Here is a 17931-nt window from a genome sequence, read left to right as displayed (position 1 = left end):
AACATTAGTTTTTATGTTTATTTAAAGGACAAAGAAAAGATTGAAATGTTAAATAGGTGTAGCTGGTAGAGGTTCGCTTGTATAACAAGTGAGAATTTAATTTTTAACATGAAGGAAAGACAGAGTGGTTTATTACACGTGTAACTTGACTTTACAAGAGAGAAAGGTTAAATAGACAGGTAGAAGTTTACAAGGTGATGGTTTTGTGTGTTTGTATAAAGCTACGCAAAGGGCTATTTGTGCTCTTCCGATCAGGGGTATCGAAACCTGGTTTCTAGCGTTGTAAGTCGGCAGATAAAGAGCTGTGCCACTGGGGGTCACAAGATGAAAAAAATAGAATGGTTTATTAGACGGTGTAAACGGTGAAAGGCATCTTTACTTTACCAGGTAAAGAAAAAACAGAATTGTTTATTAGTTATGTATAACTAGTGGAAGGCAGCTTTATTTTACCAAGGTAAAGAAAAAAAACAGAATTGTTTATTAGTTATGTATAACTAGTGGAAGGCAGCTTTATTTTACCAAGGTAAAGAAAAAAAACAGAATTGTTTATTAGTTATGTATAACTAGTGGAAGGCAGCTTTATTTTACCAAGGTAAAGAAAAAAACAGAATTGTTTATTAGTTATGTATAACTAGTGGAAGGCAGCTTTATTTTAACAAGGGAAAGAAAAAACAGAATTGTTTATTAGTTATGTATAACTAGTGGAAGGCAGCTTTATTTTACCAAGGTAAAGAAAAAAAACAGAATTGTTTATTAGTTATGTATAACTAGTGGAAGGCAGCTTTATTTTACCAAGGTAAAGAAAAAAACAGAATTGTTTATTAGTTATGTATAACTAGTGGAAGGCAGCTTTATTTTACCAAGGTAAAGAAAAAAAACAGAATTGTTTATTAGTTATGTATAACTAGTGGAAGGCAGCTTTATTTTACCAAGGTAAAGAAAAAAACAGAATTGTTTATTAGTTATGTGTAACTGGTGGAAGACAGCTTTACTTTAGCAAGGTAAAGAAAAAACAGAATTGTTTATTAGTTATGTATAACTAGTGGAAGGCAGCTTTATTTTACCAAGGTAAAGAAAAAAACAGAATTGTTTATTAGTTATGTGTAACTGGTGGAAGACAGCTTTACTTTAGCAAGGTAAAGAAAAAACAGAATTGTTTATTAGTTATGTATAACTAGTGGAAGGCAGCTTTATTTTACCAAGGCAAAGAAAAAAACAGAATTGTTTATTAGTTATGTGTAACTGGTGGAAGACAGCTTTACTTTAGAAAGGTAAAGAAAAAACAGAATTGTTTATTAGTTATGTGTAACTGGTGGAAGACAGCTTTACTTTAGCAAGGTAAAGAAAAAACAGAATTGTTTATTAGTTATGTGTAACTGGTGGAAGACAGCTTTACTTTAGCAAGGTGAAGGAAAGAACGTCTTATTAGCCACGTGGAAGACGGATTTAGATTTCAAGACAAATCAGATATAAGAAAATTTGATAATTACGTTTGACTGTTAATACATGGTGTCATATTCGTGTTCTGAGTGAGAAGAAATAGGAAAGTTGATGTGTTGAGTTATTCGGTTTTGATGAATTAAAGATTTCATATACATCTGTAAGGTGCATCGTTACATTGTGAAACCATTACTTGACAATACATAAAGATGTTGATGGGTTATAGCCACGTTCTCGGATCAGTAACCGTAAAGTAATATGATCTATCGTCCTTACGAAGAAAGATTCTACAAACAAAGATGAAACCTGTTATTGCTTTCTATCTAACATGAAGAGCTCGTCTCTATGGGCCTAATCGTTGTGGATGCTGCTGCCCAAAGTGTAAAGCTATTTTGTTCTTACTGGAATGTATGCTTTCTCACTGGTGGTACTTCTAACGGAGATGGATTGTTCCTAGGTTCTTGGAATGTCTTTGCGTGACTCTCATTCAGGGATTATTATAAATGTTTATAGCGAACTGATCGAGAAAAGAATTTGAAATACGACACTTTCTGAGCGATAATGTTAAGTGAGCCGCTAAACACAATAGGCGGTAAGTTCATTTGTGTATTTACAGTTGTATGCATGCTGATATAACGTTGGTTTTGGTTTCGTTTTTATATTTACTGGTTCTGTTTGAATTAATATTTACCTTAGTCTGGAATGGTAACCAGCTCATTACCAATAATCATAAATCATTGGATAATATATATTTTGTTCTCGTAAAGTACTGCGTACACTAAGCCTAACTTTACTAATTTTGAAGTGATAGTGAGAGAGCAGCTAATCAACAGCGTCCTCCGTCAACTCTTTTTTTCAGTAGTTAGATTTAACATATATGTACATCATTAACCTAACAGTCAGTTCAGAAGGTTTTCAGATGAATAGCTCACAAATAAACAAAAATGTGAATCAACTGCATAATTAGGCTTACAGTGAAAGTAAATAACGCATTTAATTAGCGTAAGAATTTACTTTGAAAACCTGTTATTACACGTAATTAGCGTAAGAAGTTGTTACTTTGAATAACTGTTGATATGCGTAATTAGCATATGGGGTCACTTTGAACAAGTGTTGCATTACATAATTAGCGTAAAGAGTTAATTTGACGGCAGTTAATAAATGTAATTAGCGTACAGAGCTACCTTAAAAAGCTCTAATATACGTAATTAATTTATGAGACTACTCTCAACAAGTGTTAATATACCTAATTAGCATATATAGTTATCTCGAACAAGTGTTAATATACTTAATTAGCATATATAGTTACTTTGAACAAGTGCTAACTTGCGTAATTAACACATATAGTTACCTTGAACAAGTGCTGATATACGTAATTAGCGTCTGAAGTTACCCTGAACAAGCGTTAATATAAGTAATTAGTGTATGGTGTTACTTTAAGAACTGATAGTATATGTAATTAGTGTATGACGCTATTTTGAACAAGTGTTAAAATATGTAATTAGCGTATGAAGCTACGTTGAACGAGAGTTAATATACGTAGTTAGCGTATGGAGCTACTTTAACAAACGTTACTATACGTAATTAGTATATGAAGCAACTTTGAACAAGTGTTGTATTAAATAATTAGCGTATGATGCTACTTTAAAAAACAGTGCTAATATGCATAATTAGCGTATGAAGCTACATTGGAAACAGCGTTAATGTAAATAATTAGCGTATGCAGTTACTTTGAACAAGTGTTAATCTGCGTAATTAGAGTTAGAAGTAACCTTAATAGTTACGATGTAATGAAAGTACATTCGTGGTGAATGTATGATTAAGTCTGTCAGTTATTTCCATGTGAGGTGGCTGTTAAACGAAGGTTCCGAGCTATATGTAGAGCACAATAAATACCAGTGGTGTTATGAAACACAAAGCTCGTAGTAACTGGCAGGCGTATTATTACACCGCCTTCTTTAATCCTGTCATAAGAATTCATGGAACAACCCACTGTTTGCCGCTCGTTGTCACTAGGCCTGATGAATCGTCGCTTCATGACCTTTAAATTGAACGTATAAACAGCATTTCCCGGCGCTTAGCAACGAGTGCTCGAAGCTCAATCTAGTTATTCCAGCCAGCTCATCTGCTAGGTCCAAATTAAATCCTTTGTCGGGGCACACTATGCTTCAATAGAACGAGACAGCTTGCCTAATTGAGTGGGAGTCGTTTATCGCTAGCCCTAAATCGTAAATGCCCTGTTCCAATGATTGAGTCAATGTTGTCAAGAGAAGTAATTTTCTCTAACAACGGCCTTGAAAAGGCAGCTAACTCGCAGTTCTCCTTTCTCGGTAACAAATGAAACGGTTTTTACATCTCATCCTGTTGAAAAGTTCTTAGTTGTAAAAGATTATGGTGACAAAGAAAGTTATTGAACAATATGATTCTGTCGGTTTTAGTAAATCTCAGTATATGAGTTTTTTTTTTGTTAGAAACTTTCCTGAAGGCTATTTCATTTGATTCTTTTTAGTATAAAAGAAGTGTGGAACTGTCGTAGGTACACTATTCAAACGGAAGACAAATTGCTTGTCAGTTGATTGTGTACAATTGTATACAGAACGGTTTCATTCTTCCCGCTCGCTTTGTACCGTAAATTCAGCAAAAGAATTCTACAGAAGCGAGAAAGAGAACAAAATAACTGTAATATATACCTCTCTGCATTACTTACATACTCGCAATAAGAGCTAACACAGTTTGACCATATACGATGAAACCGCAAATAAAATAAAGAGGGACGACAGGGGGCGGTTTCGTAGTCGAAGAAAATACGACGTGCGCTATGTTCTTATGCGATTATCGAATTATGACAAGTTACTGTTTTTCCGAGAAACAAAATCTGAAATAATTTTGTATCTTCCGGTTTTCGTTCAAGTGATCTGTCGGATTTCGCACCAAGCTACACGATGGCTATTTTTGAAGTTATAGGTTTTAGTGAAGGTAACTAGTCAAGACTGCCCACTGCCAACTGTTGGGATACTCTTTGTAAATCGAATGGTAGAATTTGACGGTTACTCTAACAACGCACCCACGGCAGTAACCAAGAAACTTCAACCTCACAGTCATCCCGCTATCCTCTGGACAACAGCATGCCCAGTAAAATATGTTTTGTTTTTTATTTTGATCACAAACGATTGATGAAAGTTTACGCTAATTAACTCGACTTTCTATTTTCAAATTAACTTTGTAGAGTTACATTTTTCATTCGTTCATAAAACAGGTTTTGTTTGGTCGTTCGTGCACACCCTCGATTTCAAACATAAATTCCGAGAAACACGACAAGTCTTACTTACAGAACCTCTCTCTCGTTAAACACTTAATGTATATCACGTGATCTCTAAGGTGCAAGTGATGTACTTTACATTTTCATGATGAGTACATGGCGGAAATCCATTTGTTAGGTGTTATGTGTTGCGAACACAATGAAACATGTATTTGTTGGGTCGCCACGGAAATGCATGTTATGTATTGTGAACACAATGAAACACGTATTATTTGTTGTGTAGCTATTGAAACATATGTTATGTGTTGTGAACACAGTGAGTCACTTATTTTTTGTGTACTCACTGTGAACGTACTGAAATACGTGTTATTTATTATTTAGACACTGGAGTATGTGTTCTATGTGGTGTTTCTACAGATGATTCATGCTAATGAAGAGTTCATGTTATGTGATCATGTTTATTTATAAAAATTCAACATTCTTATTATACTTCATTGTAACTTCCTGTCGTTTTTGTAGATGTAAATTTTGTACTCGAAATGAAGTTATTCTGTTAATTATCTCCCGAAAATTCAGATTACGTTCGGGTTAATAAGAGGTTTCGAAAGGAAATCTCTTAACGCACGTGCTGTTCTTAGTTTCTGTTGTTAAAGGGTTAACTACAAAGCGATAATAATAAAGCCTGCTATGCCCAGGAAGGGTTTAAAATCCAGCATGTTATAGTACAAACCTCTTCGATGAGAAACGAAAATTACTTAGGATAAAAAAAAATTGTGATATAAATATTTTTTAAACAATCCTAACGCTTCGACAGATGGCGTTAGTTCCATCAAGGCCAAAAGGTGTCATGTGGACCGTGTAAAATGATGTAAACTTCTCTCAATCATTATTATTCCTTTTATTAAGTCATATTTTGTTCTCTTAAAAATATTAGATTCATGGCTCACCAACAAAGCCTTGATTTTCTATAATAATTACTAAATTTGTACAAATCTGCTGAACATGCTACTAGGAAATTCTGTATTTCATCATACATGAGTAAGGAAGCCTGTTATGCTAATATAATAACAGGTAAGCAGACAACGATTTATTAGCGTAGGAAGAACTTTTATTGACGCGCCACCTATATAATTATCTTTCATAAAATATTACCTTTTTTATAACTCTTTTGACATGCCTTATAATTAGAGCAATCCTACTATTCATAGGTTAGATAGTAGGCCAAGAGGCTTTCCTCTAGTCTTTCACTGCTAAATTAGGAGAAGCTAGTGGAAACTCAAAACAAACAAAAAATTAAAATTTGCCTGATATCACATTTTAGGATTTTCTTAATACTGAAAGTCAGTTTGTTTGTTTTTTGAATTTTGCGCAAAGCTACTCGAGGGCTATCTGCGCTAGCCGTCCCAAATTTAGCAGCGTTAGACTAGAGAGAAGGCAGCTAGTCATCACCAACCACCGCCAACTCTTGGGCTACCCTTTACCAACGAATAGTGGGATTGACCGTCACATTATAACGCCCTCACGGCTGAAAGGGCGAGCATGTTTGGTGCGACAGGGATTGGAACGCCTTTACACACTTGGCCACGTCAGCCCCTGAATGTAAGCTCCAAAATTTGTAACAAATGGTGCTGTCATCTAATGAACTATTTTAGAAACAAAAATATTTGCTGTCACGAATTTTTTGCCCAACCTGTTTAGTACTTCGAGATTAATAAACGACAAACCTGTATTTGCATATATAATAAGAAAATATACTGACAACACGGAATTACTCCATTTTGTAAATAATTCGATGGTATCGTTAAAGATAACCAACTAATTCACTGTAGTTCACTCTGATGTTTTCATGCAATCTTTTTTTTCCAATTATCACAAATATTCGACGATTCACGTCAAATATAGACCAGTGAAGATGTTTCCAGGCAACCATACATCATCAAGACGTGATGAAGAAGCAGTAATGTCGTAATCTCTAGAACAATACTAATGGACAAAAATAACCGTAATACATTAAGTTAAATTTGCACAATTAGTAATAAAATCATAATTTACAATTAAAAATTAATATTCAATAATTAGTATTAAAACCATTAAATTATTAATCATGTGTGTCAAGCATGCTATAATCACGGTTTTGATTAACAAAAGAGAACGTTCTTTATTGTTTTATTTATGTTTCTAAACTGTCAGTTCACCAAAGCTTTCTGTAGCCTATCAAACAAAGACAGAATGACGTGTTATCCACCACTTGTCTCATCATTGGGGAAGTTCTCCAGTCACGTGGTTGAGAGAACCTACCAGTAGCTCTTCCCTTGATAACATTTTAAAAGTCATCTCTACAGGAGCTCTGTACTCGTTACCAAGTTTACTTACAATTTGCAATGACTTCTCTGAAGCTAACCAGATGTCAGTTATCCCACCAAAGTACTTTTCAAGACATTCATGACAGACTGACTGCTGTTCTGGATTATATAATTCGTATCATTGATTCTTTTGAATAAAATATGTGACTTTTTTTTAAAAAAACCTTATGCAGCTATTCTGTCTTATGAGTATGTAAACCCATAAAGTATGTAGGTAGCTTGTTCTAATAGGAAGTTGATATAAATTACTAATTATTTACTTGTTTTTTAATTTCGCTCAAAGTTACACGAGGGCTACCTGCGCTAGCCGTCCATAATTTAGCAGTGTAAGACTAGAGGGAAGGCAGCTAGTCATCACCATCTATGTAAACTCTTGGACTACCCTTTTACCAACGAACAGTGGGATTTACAGTCACATTATAATGCCTCCATGACTGAAAGAGCAAACATGTTTGATGTGACATGTTTGATTGCAATGTTTCATCTAGACTTTGATCGAATTTCATGGTTTGTGGTCTTCATGGTCCTAATGATGCCGTCCTTATTCTTCGGGCCCATGAAGAAACACTGGAGTGTTCTATTTTACTAGTCCTCAATCACTAGATGTACATTTATTCCTAATAAGTCCTGATAGGAGTTTTCCATTTCTTATCGGCACAGTATCTATCTCCATTGTTCTTTCTGTAAATTCAACCTCTGGCGTTGTAATTGCGCAGCTCATAGACCATGAAAATGTTTGAAAAAAATTAACTCTACATCAATTTTTCTGCTTGAAGCATATTACAAATATGCCGCCTGCTCGATGTCACTTACTGTATGCTGTAAAGAAGATTCCCACAGTATTCAAACTTTTAATTTTAATTTTATATCTATTTGCTGTTTACACCAATCCAACTCATTTCCTCATCTGTGGAAGCAATTTCCCGTCATTCAATGCCAGACTTCACCAAACATTCTTAATTATATGACCAACATGTTGTAAAGCTTCTAATCAACGAATCAATTAGCTCGTGGACATGTTTCTTTAAATAATGAACTTCTTATCTCATCCAAGGCAGATGGGGTATTCTTAACTTAGCTTTGTCCCTTAAGTCCAGTTAATTCCAGGTTCCTGATATCCGGTTAGTTCTTTATTGTTACTTACATCTAAATGGGCTCTGAAACTCATTCTTAAGGTGTTTCCTCGGTTTATTGTCATCAGTTGATTATTTTCAAAATCCAAGCTGTAATTTACATGTTGCCTTTACTTATAGCAGTTACATTGTTCTAACATCCTTCGAAAATAATTATTATTTCCTCTGCTTCCGACTTCAGTTCCTAACATTATGTCATTTCAAGCAAAAGTTGAAACACATCTACTGTCTTGTTGTTCACTTCTTCTGTACTGTGTAGCTATATGTCTAATTATGGTTTTCAAATCCTCTCAACCACCATCACAGGAAGTTAATGTTTCCACACTACTTGATCTAATGATCCTATAATTTCTGAATGGTGCTATTAGTTTTTTATCTTTAATCTATTCAAATTCCATTACCAACAGAAGAACTTCCTTCCAGAGACTGACATCATAACCATTTCGTTCTTATTATGGATTTCATGCTATAGCTTTTAATACAACATCCATATCTTCAAGGAATTTTGCAATTATCAGTAAAGATTACGAGGTTTTAATGAACAAAATATCTTTTTTTTAAGTTTTAAGATTCTTAAGCAATATTTCTCCCGTGTATTTTTTTTCATGTTGAATGTTAAATACCCAACATGCAAAGTAATTTATTTTAACATTAAAATATTATTATGCATCACAGAATTTCCAAATTTCATGTGCGAAATCTTTATAGCCTCCAGATAATCATCAGTTTGTTTAAGAAAAACTTTTGTTTTGTTTCAGTTTGACTACCGAATCTACTGTATGTACTACGACCTCCGTCGATTGGACTGACCTCGTATCTACTACGAAAAATTAGAAAGTAAATATAAATAATGCTTTTTCTTTCTGTAATGACTACAGATTATAACATGAAAGCTCGAATGTTTAATCTCAACGCTTAAATCTCACGAAAGTGTACATTATATATATATATTAATATTTTCGCTGTGCCTGACTAACATTAGAGAAGTTGCAATGAGGCGGCGGACGTGGGTTCATGTTACCAAAAGTAAAAAGTTGGCCCTCTCAATGTGACTTGTCTGGTAGATCAGCACTTCGTAAAAACGATCAGATTTCTATTATATACCACATGTGCATTATTACTATTATATACCACATGTACATTATTACTATTCACAAACAAGTCCTAAACTTTCAGTTACGATATCTTAAAACATAGAACAATAAGGAAGTATAGCAAATAAATATATCTTCTTGTTACGAACTTTGTACCCGTTTGATACTTGAACCATAGGCTGCTAAGTCTTGTGAAATTTCGCACATGGAGGATGTGAAACGAATTATTTGTCTTTAGAATTTTTAGGGCCCGGCATGGCCAGGGGGGGTTAAGGCGTAATCTGAGGGTCGCGGGTTCGAATCCACGTCGCCCCAAACATGCTCGCCCTTTCAGCCGTGGGGGCGTTGTACTGTGACGGTCAATCCCGCTATTCGTTGGTAAAAGAGTAGCCCAAGAGTTGGCGGTGGGTGGTGATGATTAGCTGTCTTCACTGCTAAATTAGGGACGGCTAGCGCAGATAGCCCTCGAGTAGCTATGCGTGAAATTCAAAACAAACAAGCAATATATTTTTTATATACATACATTGTGAAATAACCAAAATCACAATTACCACATCAATACCACATGATTCCCAATAACTTATTTCAGTTAGTCTCTAAACTGTATTTGGGTTTTAAAAAATGTATAAAATTTTGAGCTCACTAAACGTCTTACCTCATTCTTTGACTACGTTATCTAGCATGAAAAGAATTAGTTTGCCACCCAAGTGCTTCAAATAGGCTGATAAAACCACAAGAAGGACATTATGAAATTCGATTGGCTATACATACGTCACTGGGCGGAGTCAGTGCGAGTTAAAACGTATCTCAGGACGGCTGGTGTGAGTATTAATACTTTTACTAATAAAGCAGAGAACAACGTTTCAACCTTCCTAGATCATCTTCAAGAGTGCGAGAAAGCAAGTATTTAAAAATATGGAAGAGGTGAATGGGGCCACCTTGGTTGATTCAATAAATATATTAATGTCTCAGAAAGTGAAAAGATAGGAGGTTCTTATCTTATATTCTAGCTTGCCAGTGTTGGCAGTTTGAGTATCTAATTCATAAGAAACTATAAACTTTGTATCTGGACGTGAGAAACACCTAATCTGAATCGATGCTGCATTCAACGTACCACGTGACACACGTAAAACTATTATATAGGATTTTTTTTAAATATTTACTTTTAAAGTAAGTGTGTGTTTGTGTTTTTCTTATAGCAAAGCCACATCGAGCTACCTGCTGAACCCACCGAGAGGAATCGAACTCCTGATTTTTGTGTTGTAAATCCGTAGGCTTACTGCTGTACTAGTTAGGGGCGTTAAAGTAAGGAATTAATTAATATAGTATAAGCTACAATATGAAACAAAATTTATTTACATAATTCATACCTCAATAAAATTTTGAACGTGCGTGTACAAGCGCGATGACATTGTCGGTAGAGTTAAAGAAATAAATTTATTTTACTTTAGCCTAAAATAGTTCAGAAACTCTTGCTGTCATAGATGGTGAGAAGTAGCACTCGACTCTCAACCTGAGGATTGCGAGTTCTAATCCGGTCACAGAACATGTTCGTTATTTCAGTCGTAGAGGCATTATAAAGTGACGATCAATTCCATTCTTCGTTGTTAAAGAATAATCTAATTGCTGGCAGTGGGTGGCGCTTACTAATTGCCTTTCCTTTAGTCTGTCAATTCAAAATTAGGGATTGTTGGTGCAGATAGCCCTGAAGTAACTTTGCTATAAATTCAACAAACAAATAAGCAAAACTAATCAAACTTTGAAGTTGGAACTATCAAGCAGGTTTGAACAAAGTGATGGATATACAAGACTATTTAGTTAAAGAGTTATTATTAAGTTTGTTTAGTAATTTAATATTTAATTATTATTTAGTTTTCATAACAATAGTATTAAACGTTAATTATTTTAAAAGCGATAGTTATGACAAGTTTCGTTACTTAGCTCTGTAGGAATTGTCAATTGTGATGTGGTTTGTTTTATTCGTATTTTGACGTCATTTCACTCTAAGTTTTTAATTATTTCTCGTTATTGGAATATTGTTGTCATTAGGAGGCTAATTATTTTTTTCTCTTTTTTTTCCGTGTCCTGTAAATACGTGCAGAACACAGAAAGAAGGAAGTTAACGAAACTTAGACAAAATTATTGAAGGATATAAATCTAGACAATGTTTGTAAGCTTAGCCATAAAGAGTGTATAGTGGAGATTTTAAAGTGTTATAATCGCAGATTTTATTGTAAGAGACAGAGTAGAAAAATAATTCGTCTTATCAGTTGGGTTCTGAAATAACTGAACCAGTCTGTGTGGACTTTGACGTAAAAAAATGATTTAAAGCTCTGTATGCAACTTTGGTAACCCACAGTGAATTTATCACTGATTATATTGTGATAACAAAGTAAAGAGGAATAAATTGTCTTGTCAAAAATGCTCTAAATTAACTTAACCCACCTATGTGAATGTTAATGAAAATCAGTGTATTTTTTTCTTATAGGAAAGCCACGTCGGACTGTCTGCTGAGCTAACCGGATGGAATCGAAACCCTGATTTTAACGTTGTAAATCCATAGACTTACCGCTGTACTAGCGGGGGTTAGTGAAAATGAGACAATTATTTAAAGTTTTGAACACAATACTGATAACCAATAGTGAAAAAATAGTATCTACACGTGACTTGTTTTGGATATATTATTTTAAAGTAAGTGAATTGTGTGCTGTCTATGTATTGTTCAAATTTATCGCCAACAAGTTACAGGTAATTACTGTAAAGAATTCTTTCCATCTAATTAATTTACGACATGCTTTATTTCGTCCTTGATGTTTTTTTCTACTTCGTTGTTCTTGTTGTAATCTTTCCGTAGTTCATAGATGTGTTTTGTACTGTGTTTTAACTTGCATTGACATCATTACAATCTTTCTGCACGTGACTAATGCTTTATTTTTGCTGTAAACATTGATGTTATTGTATTTTTGAATTAAGTATTTAGTTCAGTAGATTACTTAGTAAATATTAAAATTCAAGAAGCTTTTGGATATGCGCAGAAAAATTATTACAGCAAAAATGTAGCATTAGTCACGTGCAGAAAGATTGTAATGATATTAATGCAGTTGTTGTCTGAAACATTAATAATGAGTCGTCGTCAAATAAGTTAGGTCCAAAAAGGTAGTGGATTTGTTTTGAATTTTGCGCAAAGCTACGCGAGAGCTATCTGCGCTAGTCGTCCCTAATTTAGCAGTGTAAGACTAGAGGGAAGGCACCTAGTCATCACCACCCACCGCCTACTTTTGGGCTACTCTTTTACCAATGAATAGTGGGATTGATCATGACATTATAGTGCACCACAGGTGAAAGGGCGAGCATGTTTGATACGATCGGGATTCGAAACCGCGACCCTCAGATTACGAGTCGAACGCCTTAACTCACTTGGCCATGCCAGACTCGATAGTAAATCAAATTGTTGTGATTATTAAAATCAGAACTTATTTGTTGGATTTTTTTATTTTACTCTTTTCTATTTCTCTTGATCTTGCTTTAATGCCTTGGATCTTTTGTGCTTGTTCTTTTATGGTAAGCTATATTTTAACGCTACAGCTTAAACGTTAGCTAGATGTCGCTTAATCAAAGTGGGTCTCAAATAACTAGAAAGCTTTAAATCTGACAGCACAAGCAGTGAATCAACGAAGCACTTGGATCAATAGCTTTCAGTCAGTATAGTGCCAATAAGTTAGTAGTGTGTGAAGTATTTGGAACAGTGTCATTTATTACGTACATTCTATTACTTGATCGATTAACCGTTAAAATGTATAAATAACTTTTCTTTCGTTAATCGCACGAACTTTAGCAAAGTATGTCCATTTATATGTCATATCTAAACTTAGGCCTAAAAGTTACAACTGTGTACAAGCTTGTAAAAACAGTAAGATAGAAATAAACTAATCTGTTATCGTGACATGAACTGGACTTCGTCTTGTTTTCACTAAATAATTTAAATGAACCAGCACAACGAAAGAACATCATTACAACATTTCCTTTCACTACATCATCTTCAGAAAAATTTCGACCTCAAATCGGATATTTCTCGTCTTGAAACTTAGTCTAAAATGTATTTTATTTCCATCAAAATAATCATTCACTTTGCACCGTTATTGTAACTGTCTCTATCATCGGACAGGTTCATTTTGATTATTCAAGAAAAATAACGCAGAGTCCGGCAAATTTATCGATAATGGAAGTAATTTCTTCAAGTTGCAAAGGACATGTTCGTTGTTCGGCCTAACTCACAAATTAAACTAAATAGTCACTAATTTATAAACTTTCCATTTTGTTAAAAAAAAGTTCAAAATTTACAGAGATGAAATGACTTCCTAACTGATTGAGACAGGTGTTTTATAAAATATGTGTTTTTCCTAAATATTACGAAATTTCGAGACTTCGCGTCATAACTAGACAGTCTGTGTATTTCTGTGCCTCATACGTCATCAGCAAGTACATTGTGCTAAAACCTCTTCTGGTAAACAGTACAAAACATCTTACTTAAAATATTAAGAACATAACCTACCACAAAACACAATAAAAGCATTATCAGGAACAACATACACTGAAATGAAATATTAATTCGTCAAACAAAAAAAAATTTAGCCACAGTAAAATAAAGTGTGAAACAGGAAAAATTGTCAATTTATGCAGTATATAAAACTATAATACGATTAAATCACCCATTTTACGTAAGTCTTGAAACTGTAACAGCTAAAAGATACATATGTTGCGCAGATTAATGCTTTCTCTATACGTAAATTTTCGGTGTCAAGCTCTCGATTTGATAAGAGAGTGATAACCATTACACACATGGCTCATAACCATTGTGGTTACTGAAGTCGAAATGTTTTACTATAAGGTGATCTCTAGCTCTTCCCGAATTTTATTTCGTAATTTTTGTCCCCCGCTGGCACAGCAGTAAGTATACAGATTTACAACGCTAAAATCAGCGGTTTGATTCCCCTCGGTGGACTCAGCAGATAGCCCTATGGGACTTCGCTATAAAAAACACACACAGTCATAATTTTATTTCTCTCTGCATAGTCTACCAGGATCAAAATCTGTACAAAGCATACAATGATATGAGGTATTAATTAACTGTTTTTTCTTGTGATAAGTACAAGTGGTTCAGAAATGTAATTTAAAAAAGAAAGTATAGTTTTGTTACTTTGAGGGTTTAATCAGGTCTGCCTTACTAAAATATGTCACACTTACGTCTTTCGAATACGCAATATAAGTGTCTGAATAAAAAAGAATATTCTTGGTTTTTTATTTAAAATATCCGTTTTCAGCGCACCCTACGTAATATAACCAGTACATTTATAATTATAATTTTCTTTTTAATTGAATGTAACACATTTTAATTGAAGTAGTTGCGTCATAAACTTTGATAATAAGATTGACGAATATTTTCTCTCCGAAGAATTCAAATGATGGCCTTCCTCTGAGGGTAATTCTTTTTCCTCAGCTGGATGATGTTGTAATTGTACAGAACCAATTATTTTCTCAAGCGAGTTATATTTATATACCGTGGTACCTCATTCTAACCCACGAACACTAGTAAAATATCAATAGAGTTACAAACCATTATTTCAAATGATTCATCTTAATGTAGCGTAGTACCTCATTCTAACCCACGAACACTAGCATAATATGAAATGAGTTATCAACATAATTGTGCTAGCATTCGCGAAAAAGTCTGAAGCATTCATTTTTTATTCAGAATGTTGTACAAAGAATTAAAAAGAAACACGAATTAAAGAAACAATTAAATCTAGTCAAATGCAACAGGTAAAAAATGTAGCATCCTAGAACAATTACAACACAGTAAACATAAACCAGTTATGACCAGTAACATAAGCCATTGTTATATAAAGTAGCTGTAAATCGACAGTATGTGCAGAAACTTTAAACCAACAATATATATATATAGTAACTAACTAGCTATAACTATATATATATAACTAGAGTAACTAATTAACTAACACTAGGTGTAAAACAACGTTACATAGTGTGGTGGTTATGACCATAACAATTTTAAATGAAGAGATGATAAAGTTCTTAGGAGTGTTTAAGACAAGTATAAAAACAATTATTCTTTCAATAATTATGTTTTTACTGTAACAACCAGAATAACTAAATACTTACGGAACCAAAGGATAACGTTGCCTCTTTTATTTAGGTCTCCTTTGAAACTGGTTCAGCGATCGAAGAAACTTCGCTAACAACTCTAGTGATGTGTTCGTTCTTAAAGTTACTAATTATGTAGCACGAGATTAATGTTTGGTTAGCTCTTCAAAAGTCTAACGCTTAATTCGAGCAACCGATTTTCAAGGACCAGTTTTTGATAACATTTCAGATATATACCGATTTTAATAACAGGCTTCATCCGTTTCAACATATGAAGACGTAGGAAACAAAGCTTGTGAGGGTAATATGCCCAATGCCAGGTGCTTATCAAATCTATACTTAATATAGGTGCATATGGGCCTAGATAACACATGACGCTTCTGTTTAGCGTGTAACTTCTTAGGGAAGATGAAAAAACTGATTTTTGTTAAAAGCTATACATTTTCAAGCAGTGCGAGTTGATTCGGTAAAAATCTTTCTTTTTTGAACTCTAGTGTTCTTGTTTCTGGATACATTTACGTTAATAATGCAAGATAATTAGCCAATTTATGAAATCTCTTTTACATATTTTAAACATGTAGCTACGACTAAGCGGCACCATTTTATTGACACTAAATATTGATTACGTATCTAATTTCTACAAAGTATAATGATCAGCAGATATTCAACCTATAAGGAATTATAAAATAAAATATTTTTCAATACCGACACAACAGTGATCTGATGGTTTTAGTTTAACATTCATTTTATTGAAACGAAATAGCATTCGTTTCGACCTTCTCAGTTGTACTGTGACAAACTCTTGGCCCAGTGAGTAGTTAAGTATTGACTTATTCAAGCAGAATACATATTGGTTAAACGACCAAGTCAGACACCCTAAAGATGATATGTAGCTCTCTTTAAATTTACACTGTTGACCACAGGGAGTACGGTCACTTGACAGCCCTCCCCGATAGAAGAGCTTTGTTTAACTGAAGAACAGGATTTATTGTTACTGTTTTAACTGAAAGTGTGAAAAAAGTGTTCTTTGAATCTTTTGTTCTATATCCTGGAAGTCAGCCTCTAGTCTGAGGAAATTGGTAAAAGATTTAAAAGCCAATAAAAAATAAATTAGATACCTTTCAAAAGTGGAGCCTCCTGCTAGTATTGTAGTAAGTCTATGGATTTACAACGCCAAAATCAGGGGTTCGATTCCCCTCGATGGGCTCAGCAGATAGCCTGCTGTAGCTTTGCTATCAGAAACACGCACACATACTTTCAAAAGTGGAATTTTCTTTGCTTTAATAATTTCCAATAAGTATTCTAAGCAATACAGCTGTACCAGTTACCTAGATAATAGAAATGATATAAAATTCAAAAGCAAACATTGTTTAAATTTAATTATTAGTCATATTTCATTGTAAACTTTGAGGATAATTCCTCTCCTAAATCAGAATTGTTTTGACATTGAGAACAAAGGGTTAATAAAAGTTGTTATTTGCTAGGCTGAGTTTGGTATAGCCTGTGTTTTAACAAGTGCTAAAGTTGGTATAACATAACTTGATTAAATAATAAGTGGTACTGAACTCATAACGGAATGAAAAAGACAATAGTTTTAGCGATGTTTTTTCTTCGACTAGTGGGAGCAGCTTATTACAAAACAAGTATTAACTTATGATTATAGACGGCTTTGTCTTAATTTGGCTTCTGTTCCGATTTTTTAACCATATCTGCATGCTCAAATCCGCCTCGAAAGTTCGCTAATGTCTTGAACTAGTCTCTATCTACAAATTTGTTTTGAATATCGTTTCATCCTCAATAGATATATGTAATACCCTATACTTATAGATAAAAAAAAATGTGTATCGATAACCACAAAAACATTTGAATAGACTGTAACATAACGAAATAGTACCATGCAAAGTTCACGTTGTTTTATCTTTGTGCACCAAAACCATTTTTTGTAGATTTAAGCTCGAGTTTGAACCCATAAATTATAGATCGCAATTTATCCTTCTCATAAACAAGGGTCATTATATCTGCGTTGCGGAAGGATCCCACCTAAGATACCATTTTTTATTGTTTTTCTTTCTATGGTAATCCCACTTTTTATTTCTGAGGTTTGAAACCAGTACGTCAGACGATTACTCTACTAACTGAGCAAAGGGCTCACACAAAAGCACTTGTTACTAATAGCTTTCATAACAATTAAAACTACTACAATCTATCAATCTCGCACACGTACCTCTGAGTTACAGGACAGTCCCATATTGAGAACCAACTTTCTCTGTGTTAACCCTATTGTAATGGATTTATTGTTATACATTTATTTTAATACCTAAATTTGTTTGAGATTGCTGCATGTGACGTATATTGTTGGATGTCTATTGCGCAACTTCTACATGTTCTCTCAGTTTGTAGAATATTCTCGAGAGCATGAATCAACGACATATGGTTTATGAAGATGCTAGCGTTTCTTTGAACATTGTTGAACATTCAAGAAA

General features: G+C 33.9%; 1 long non-coding RNA gene across 2 annotated transcripts; it reads left to right on the top strand.

Moving 5' to 3' along the window:
- Positions 1-274: 274 nt before the first annotated feature.
- LOC143248218 (uncharacterized) lies at positions 275-12858 on the top strand. 2 transcript variants are annotated; one of them, XR_013026817.1, is made up of 4 exons: positions 275-387; positions 8954-9032; positions 9970-10110; positions 11778-12858. It is a non-coding gene; the product is annotated as an uncharacterized LOC143248218 (long non-coding RNA). The 2 variants fall into 2 exon arrangements; XR_013026818.1 differs by lacking the exon at positions 275-387 and adding an exon at positions 1796-2032.
- The last annotated feature ends 5073 nt before the right edge of the window (positions 12859-17931 follow it).

The sequence above is a fragment of the Tachypleus tridentatus genome, chromosome 4 (genome assembly GCF_004210375.1).
Source record: "Tachypleus tridentatus isolate NWPU-2018 chromosome 4, ASM421037v1, whole genome shotgun sequence".
Classification (NCBI taxonomy): domain Eukaryota; kingdom Metazoa; phylum Arthropoda; class Merostomata; order Xiphosura; family Limulidae; genus Tachypleus; species Tachypleus tridentatus.
This window is presented reverse-complemented; position numbering and strand designations above follow the sequence as displayed.